An 8304-nucleotide genomic window follows, 5' to 3' on the forward strand; every position below is an offset into this window, starting at 1 on the left:
AGATTTAAAAAGATGAACATCTTAATCAAGCCTGATCGCCTGGAGCTGAGCCCTCACGCAGTCAACGCCACGTCCACCTTTGACCACTGGCTAGCCTGCTTCGAAGGCTACCTCAGAGCAGCCACTGAAGAACTCTCGGACCCACAGAAGCTCCAAGTCCTCTACTCACGGGTGAGCCCTGAAATTTTTCCCCTCATCCGGGATGCGTCCACCTACACAGAAGCGATGACGCTACTAAAGGGACATTACGTTAAGTTGGTGAATCAAGTGTACGCCAGGCACCTCCTGGCCACGAGACGGCAACTCCCGGGAGAGACTCTGGGCGATTTTGTGCGGGCCCTACAGATTCTCAGTAGGAACTGTGACTGCCAGGCAGTTTCGGCATCCAACACACCGAACTATTAATCAGAGATGCTTATGTCACGGATATGAAGTCTACGTACGTTCGCCAGCGACTATTGGAAGGGGGTACGCTCGGTCTTGCAGAGACTAGGCAGCTCGCTAACTCACTAGAAGTGGCCTCCCATAATCTGGAGGCCTACACCCCCGACCACGCAATACCCTCGTGGGCATCGTGGGCCCCACCAGCTGCCGACTCGAGCTCACCGCAAGCCTGCGCTGCGTGGCAGCCAGCCAACTCCGGGGGGCCCAAGTGTTATTTTTGTGGCCAGAGCAAACATTCCAGGCAGCGCTGCCCAGCTGCAACGGATGTGGGAAGAAGGGCCACTTTGTTTCTGTTTGCCAGGCCTGGTCGGTCGCCACTGTTTCCAGGCCCGGCATTACTGCACCCCCCACGTGTGATCCAGGGGCGCCGCCATCTTCTCCACCACAAGCCACGTGCGGCCCGTGGGCGCCGCCATCTTTGATGCCGTCATCCATGTGCGCCCCGTGGGCGCCGCAATCTTCGGCGCCATTTTGGACCATGCCTCAGAACCCCTGCTCGCCTGGCCGTTCGCTGCCTGCTGATACCTCCACCACCGCTGAGCAGCCCGGGACCTCCCAACATCTTCCACAGCTCGCCTCCATCACCCTGGATCAGTCTCGGCCCTGCAACCTTGCGACCGCTACGACGACGGTGAGATCAACGGGCACGAGACGACCTGCTTCTTTGACTCCGGGAGCACAGAGAGTTTCATCCACTCTGCTACGGTAAGGCGTTGCTCCCTCCCGGTCACCCAGAAAATCTCCCTGGCCTCCGGATCCCATTCCGTTGAAATCCGGGGGTACTGTGTCACGACCCTCACCGTTCAGGGTGTAGAGTTCTGCAACTTCAGGCTCTACACCCTCCCCCATCTCTGCGCTGCCCTGTTATTAGGCTTTGCTTTTCAATGCCACCTCCAAAGCCTTACTTTGAAATTCGGCGGACCCCTGCCCTCCGTCACCGTCTGCGGCATCACGACCCTTAAGGTCGATCCACCTTCACTGTTTGTGAACCTCACCCCGGACTGCAAACCCGTCGCCACGAGGAGCAGACGGTACAGTGCCCAGGACAGGACCTTCATCAGGCCGGAGGTCCAACGGCTTCTGCGGGAGGGGATCATTGAGGCCAGCAACAGCCCCTGGAGAGCTCGTGGTGGTAGTGAAGACTGGGGAGAAGCACAGGATGGTCATTGACTACAGCCAGACCATCAATCGGTACACACAGCTCGACGCGTACCCCCTCCCACGCATATCTGACATAGTCAATCAGATTGTGCAACATCGAGTCTTCTCCACAGTTAATTTGAAGTCCGCCTACCACCAGCTCCCCATCCGCCTGGAGGACCGCCAATACACTGCGTTCGAAGCAGATGGCCACCTCTATCACTTCCTTAGAGTTCCCTTCGGCGTCACCAATGGGGTCTCGGTCTTCCAGCGAGAGATGGACCGAATGGTTGACCAGTACGGGCTGCGGGCCACCTTCCCGTACCTAAATAACGTCACCATCTGCGGCCACGATCAGCAGGAACACAATGCAAACCTCCAAAAATTCCTCCATACTGCCAAACTCCTTAACCTCACCTACAATAAGGAGAAATGCGTTTTCCGCACCAACCGCTTAGCCATCCTTGGCTACGTAGTGGAAACTTGAGTCCTAGGGCATGCGCCCCCTCCTGGAACTCCCCCTTCCCCACTGCCCCAAGGCCCTGAAACGATGCCTGGGGTTTTTCTCGTATTACGCCCAGTGGGTCCCGAATTATGCGGACAAGGCCCTCCCACTCAGCAAGTCCACAGTTTTCCCCCTGACGGCTGAGGCCCGCCAGGCCTTCAACCACATCAAGGCGGACATCGCCAAGGCCACAATGCACACAATTGATGAGACGCTCCCCTTTCAGGTGGCGAGCGATGCATCAGACGTAGCTCTGGCCGCCATCCTTAACCAGGCGGCAGACCCGTGGCTTTCTTTTCCCGCACCCTCCATGCCTCTGAAATTCGGCATTGCTCTGTCGAAAAGGAGGCCCAATTGTGGAAGCTGTGCGACATTGGAGGCATTACCTGGCCGGCAGGAGATTCACTCTCCTCACTGACCAACGGTCGGTTGCCGTCATGTTTAACAATACGCAGCGGGGCAAGATCAAAAATGACAAGATCTTGAGGTGGAGGATCGAGCTCTCCACCTATAACTATGAGATCTTGTATCGCCCGGGGAAGCTCAATGAGCCCCATGATGCCCTATCCCGCAGTACATGTACCAGTGCACAAGAGGACCGACTCTGGGCTCTCCACATTGACCTCTGCCACCCGGTGGTCACTCGGTTCTTCCATTTTGTCAAGGTCCGCAACCTGCCCTCCTCCATTGAGGAGGTCAGGACCGTAACCAGGGACTGCCAAGTCTGCGCAGAGTGCAAGCCGCACTTCTACCGGCCAGATAGAGCGCACCTGGTGAAGGCCCCCCGCCCCTTTGAGCGCCTCAGCATGGACTTCAAAGGGCCCCTCCCCTCCACCGACCGCAATGTGTACTTCCTCAACGTAATTGATGAGTACTCCCGGTTCCCTTTCACCATCCCCTGCCCAGACATGACTTCTGCCACGGTCATCAAAGCCCTGCACAGCATCTTCACCCTGTTCGGTTTCCCCACCTACATCCACAACGATCGGGGATCCTCCTTCATGAGTGATGAGCTGCATCAGTTCCTGCTCAGCAAAGGCATTGCCTCGAGCAGGATGACCAGCTACAACCCCCAAGGAAACGGGCAGGTGGAGAGGGAGAACGGGACGGTCTGGAAGGCTGTCCTGCTGGCCCTTTGGTCTAGAAATCTCCCGGTCTCCCGCTGGCAGGAGGTCCTCCCCCACGCGCTCCACTCCATCCGGTCTCTCCTGTGCACCGCTACTAATGAGACCCCTCACGAACGTGTGTTTGCCTCCCCCAGGAAGTCCACCTCCGGGGTCTCGCTCCCAACATGGCTGACAGTTCCTAGGCCCGCCCTCCTCTGGAAGCATGTGCGGAGCCATAAATCGGATCCCTTGGTTGAGAAAGTCCACCTCCTCCATGCAAACCCGCAGTACGCCTGCGTGGCACACCCAATGGGCGACAGGACACAGTCTCCCTCTGGGACCTGGCACCCGCTGGGTCCCAACCCCCAACCTGATACCACTCCTCTCCCCCCCGGTTGCCTCATTCACATTCACCCCTGCGCCACCCACCCTCCCACCAGCAAACCTCACCACAGCCACCACCCCAGCAGGATCCGTCCCCTCACTGGATCCACTCAGGGGTGACGAAGCAGAGGACAACACGCTCCCGGAGTCGCAGGTGACCATGTTGGCACCCATATCACCACCAGGACTGAGGCGATCGCAGCGGAGGGTCAGAGCCCCTGACAGACAATCTGTAATGTTTTTCTTCACCCCTGCTAGGCTCTTTTTTAAACAGGGGGTGAATGTGGTAAACACCACTAGTAACATTGCATGTATTACGGTACTGCCCCTGTATTACAGGTACAACAGTAAATCCCCGCCTGCTGGCTCCTCCCAGCAAGCGGCGTATAAAAGTGTCTGCTCTCCTGCGCTGCTTCCATTCTGGTTCCAGCTGCAGGAGGCGCAACATCTTGTGCAATAAAGCCTCGATTGTTTCACCATTCTCGTCTCGTGGTAATTGACGGTACATTACTTTGTCTGTGGTAATGGTTTGTGGATCAAACCAGTACTCTCCTACTGTGAGCGTGGCGGGGGCTCGCACTGCTCTAGCCATTTTCCATATGCATCGGTTGACTGGGTGGAATGAAAGGTTGTGTGCGCTCATGAAATCAATGCCTAGGATGTGTTCTGCTGCCTGGGGCAAGTCTACTAAAACAACCAAATGTTTTGTCTTAATATTACCGAGCTGTACGTCCACAGGGGCTGTGATGTGTCCCTGCTGGAGGTGATCTGTAATGCCACTAAGGCTAATGGTATCCGTAGTGGGCCATATCCCCTTCTGGTACATGGTGGAGGAGTTTAATGTGGTTCGGGACTCCTTTTTTAAAAAATATGTCTTTATTCAAATTTTCAACAGATTTTCAATAAACTGCCCCCCCCTACAGAAAAAAGAAACAAGACCATAAGAACACAACCTGCAAGAATTATCCATAGAATTTCCCCAAACTACAATAACCCCCATGCACAAATAGGGAAACCCCCACCCTAACTCAAACGCCACCCCAAAAGAAAAGTCGTCCCCCCCCCCCCCCCGTCCCCCCCCCGGGTTGCGGCTGCTGCTGACCTCTTCCTAACGCTCCACGGGAAAGTCTAGAACGTTTGCCACTGCCTGAAGAACCCTTGCACAGACCCTCGCAAGGCAAACTTTATCCTCTCCAGCTTGATGAACCCTGCCATTTCATTAATCCAGGCTTCCACGCTAGGGGGCTTCGCATCCTTCCATAGTAGCAAAATCCTCCGCTGGGCTACCAGGGACGCAAAGGCCAGAATACCGGCCTCTTTCGCCTCCTGCACTCCCGGCTCGTCCGATACCCCAAATAATGCTACCCCCCAGCTCGGCTTGACCCGGGCGTTCACCACCTTGGACATAGTCCTTGCAAAGCCCCTCCAAAACCCATCCAGCGCCGGGCACGTCCAGAACATATGGGTGTGATTTGCTGGGCTCCCCGAGCACCTCACACATCTGTCCTCCACCCCAAAGAACCTACTCAGCCTCACCCCTGTCATATGCGCTCTGTGAACAACTTTAAACTGTATCAGGCTGAGCCTGGCGCAAGAGGAGGAAGAATTAACCCTACTCAGGGCATCAGCCCACAGACCCTCATCTATCTCCTCCACGAGCTACTCCTCCCATTTGCCCTTTAGCTCCTCCACCAAGGTCTCCTCCTCTTCTTGCAGCTCCTGGTAAATCGCCGAAACATTGCCTTCTCCAACCCATACCCCCGAGATCACCCTGTCCTGAATCCTGCGTGCTGGAAGCAGCGGGAATTCCCTCACCTGCTGCCTCACGAACGCCCTCACTTGCATGTACCTGAAAGCGTTTCCCGGGGATAGCCCAAACTTCGCCTCCAGCGCCCCTAGGCTCGCAAACGTCCCATCAATGAATAGGTCCCCCATTCTTTTAATCCCTGCCCGATGCCAACTCCGAAACCCCCCATCCATCCTTCCCGGGACAAACCAATGGTTCTGTCGAATTAGGGACCAAACCGAGGCCCCCACCTCACCCCTGTGACACCTCCACTGCCCCCAAATCTTCAGAGTCACCTCCACCACCGGACTCAAGGCGTACCTTGTCAGCGGGAGCGGCAACGGTGCCGTCACCAGCGCCCTCAGACTCGTGCCCACACAGGACGCCATCTCTAGCCTCTTCCACGCCGCCCCCTCCCCTTCCATTACCCACTTACGGATCATCGCCACATTGGTTGCCCAGTAGTAGCCACATAGATTGGGCAACGCCAGCCCTCCTCTGTCCCTGCTAGGCTCCAGGAAAACCCTTTTTACCCTTGGGGTCTTATTCGCCCACACAAATCCCATGATGCTCCTGCTTACCCATTTAAAATAGGCCTTAGGGATCAGAATGGGAAGGCACTGAAATACAAAGAAACCTTGGAAGGACCGTCATTTTAACCGACTGCACCCTACCCGCCAGTGAGAGTGGCAACATATCCCATCTTTTAAAATCCTCCTCCATCTGCTCCACCAACCGCGTCAAATTGAGCTTGTGCAGGGCCCCCCAACTCCTAGCTACCTGGATCCCCAGGTACCGAAAGCTCCTTTCTGCCCTCTTCAGCGGAAGCTCTTCTATCCCCCTTCCCTGGTCTCCTGGGTGCACCACAAAGAGCTCACTCTTCCCACGTTAAGTTTATACCCCGAAAAGTCCCCAAACTCCCTGAGGATCTGCATGACCTCCGGCATCCCCTCCACTGGGTCCGCAACATACAATAACAGGTCATCGGCATACAGCGACACCCGGTGTTCCTCTCCCCCCCCCCCAAACCGATCCCCTCCAGTTCCTGGACTCCCTCAATGCCATGGCCAGCGGCTCAATTGCCAATGCAAACAACAAGGGGGGCAGGGGACATCCCTGCCTCGTCCCCCGGTACAGCCGAAAGTACTCCGACCTCCGCCAGTTCGTAGCCACACTCGCCACCGGGGCTTTATATTAGTAGCCTAACCCACCTGATGAACCCCTCCCCGAACCCAAACCTCCGCAGCACCTCCCAAAGGTACTCCCACTCCACCCTATCTAAGGCCTTCTCCGCGTCCATAGCCGCCACTACCTCCGCTTCCCCCTCCACCGAAGGCATCATAATTACGTTAAGGAGCCTCTGCACATTGGTGTTCAGCTGCCTACCCTTCACAAATCCCGTCTGGTCCTCATGAATCACCCCCGGGACACAGTCCTCAATTCTCGTGGCCAGAACCTTCGCCAGAAACTTTGCGTCGACATTGAGGAGCGAGATCGGCCTGTACGATCCACACTGTAATGGGTCCTTGCCCCGCTTCAAGATCAAAGAGATCAGCACCCTGGACATTGTTGGGGGCAAGGTCCCTCCCTACCTCGCCTCATTGAAAGTCCTCACTAGCAGCGGGCCCAGCATGTCAACGTACTTCCTATAAAATTCTACCGGGAACCCATCCGGCCCCGGGGCCTTCCCCGCCTGCATGCTCCCTAGTCCCTTAACCAGCTCCTCCAGCCCAATCGGTGCCCCCAGCCCAACCACCTGCTCCTCCTCTACCCTCAGCCGATCTAGAAATTGGTGCATCCCCCCCTCCCCGTCGGGGGCTCCGACCTATACAGCTCCTCATAGAAGTCCCTGAATGCCTCGTTTATTCCCACCGCACTCCGCACCGTGTTCCCCCCTTTATCCCTAACTCCACCAATCTCCCTCGCTGCCTCCCTCTTCCGAAGCTGATGTGCCAGCATCCGACTCGCCTTCTCCCCGTACTCATACGTCGCCCCCTGTGCTTTCCTCCACTGTGCCTCTGCTTTCCCCGTAGTCATCAGGTCGAATTCCGTCTGGAGGTTCCGCCGCTCCCTAAGTAGCCCCTCCTCAGGGGCCTCTGCATAACTCCTGTCCACCCTAAATATATCCCCCCCCCCCAGTCTCTCCCTCTCTCTCCTCTCTTTCTTCTCCCTATGGGTCCTAATGGAGATTAGCTCCCCTGACCACTGCCTTCAACGCCTCCCAGACTACCCCCACTTTCACCTTCCCATTGTCATTGGCCCCTAAGTATCTTTCGATACACCCCCGAATCCACCCGCACACCTCCTCATCCGCCAACAGTCCCACATCGAGGCGCCACAGCGGGCGCTGGCCCCTCACCTCTCCTAGCTCCAGCTCCCCTTTGGCCAATGCAGCAGCAACTCAGTCCCGTCCCCCCCCCCCCCCCCCCCCCCCCGCTAGATCCTCCTCTAGCCATTTTGCTCCCCCCATGGCACTCCCGTAAGCCAGCTGACTCCTGCTGACCCCGGCCTCTCCCGCCACTCCATTGACCCCCCAGTGTGAGAATCCCTCCACCTCCCCCCGGCAATCTGTGTGCTCCTCTCCAGCACCGCCCTTCCCCCTGGCCCCGCACCTTTCCTTCCCTAACGTGGGAAAAAGCCCGCGCTTTCCATCCAAGCCGGCCCCGCCCCCTCTGCCCCAGCTCCCTTTTTGCGGCCTTGTCTCAACTGCCCATCCCCGGGCCTCCAACCCCCCCACCTCCCCGGGGCCCTGTCCTTCCAACACCGACGCCCACATCACACAGCCCCCACATCGAACCATTTCGCCCAACCCAACCCAGCACCAAAGAAAACAGAACAGAGCATCCCCCAAAACACAGTAACCCTCCTAGGCACCCCCTCCCATCAAACCCTCAGTTCGAGTCCAACTTTTCAGTTTGGATAAAGGTCCACGCCTCCTC

This window comes from Scyliorhinus torazame, chromosome 22 (genome assembly GCF_047496885.1).
Source record: "Scyliorhinus torazame isolate Kashiwa2021f chromosome 22, sScyTor2.1, whole genome shotgun sequence".
In the NCBI taxonomy this organism is placed as follows: Eukaryota; Metazoa; Chordata; class Chondrichthyes; order Carcharhiniformes; family Scyliorhinidae; genus Scyliorhinus; species Scyliorhinus torazame.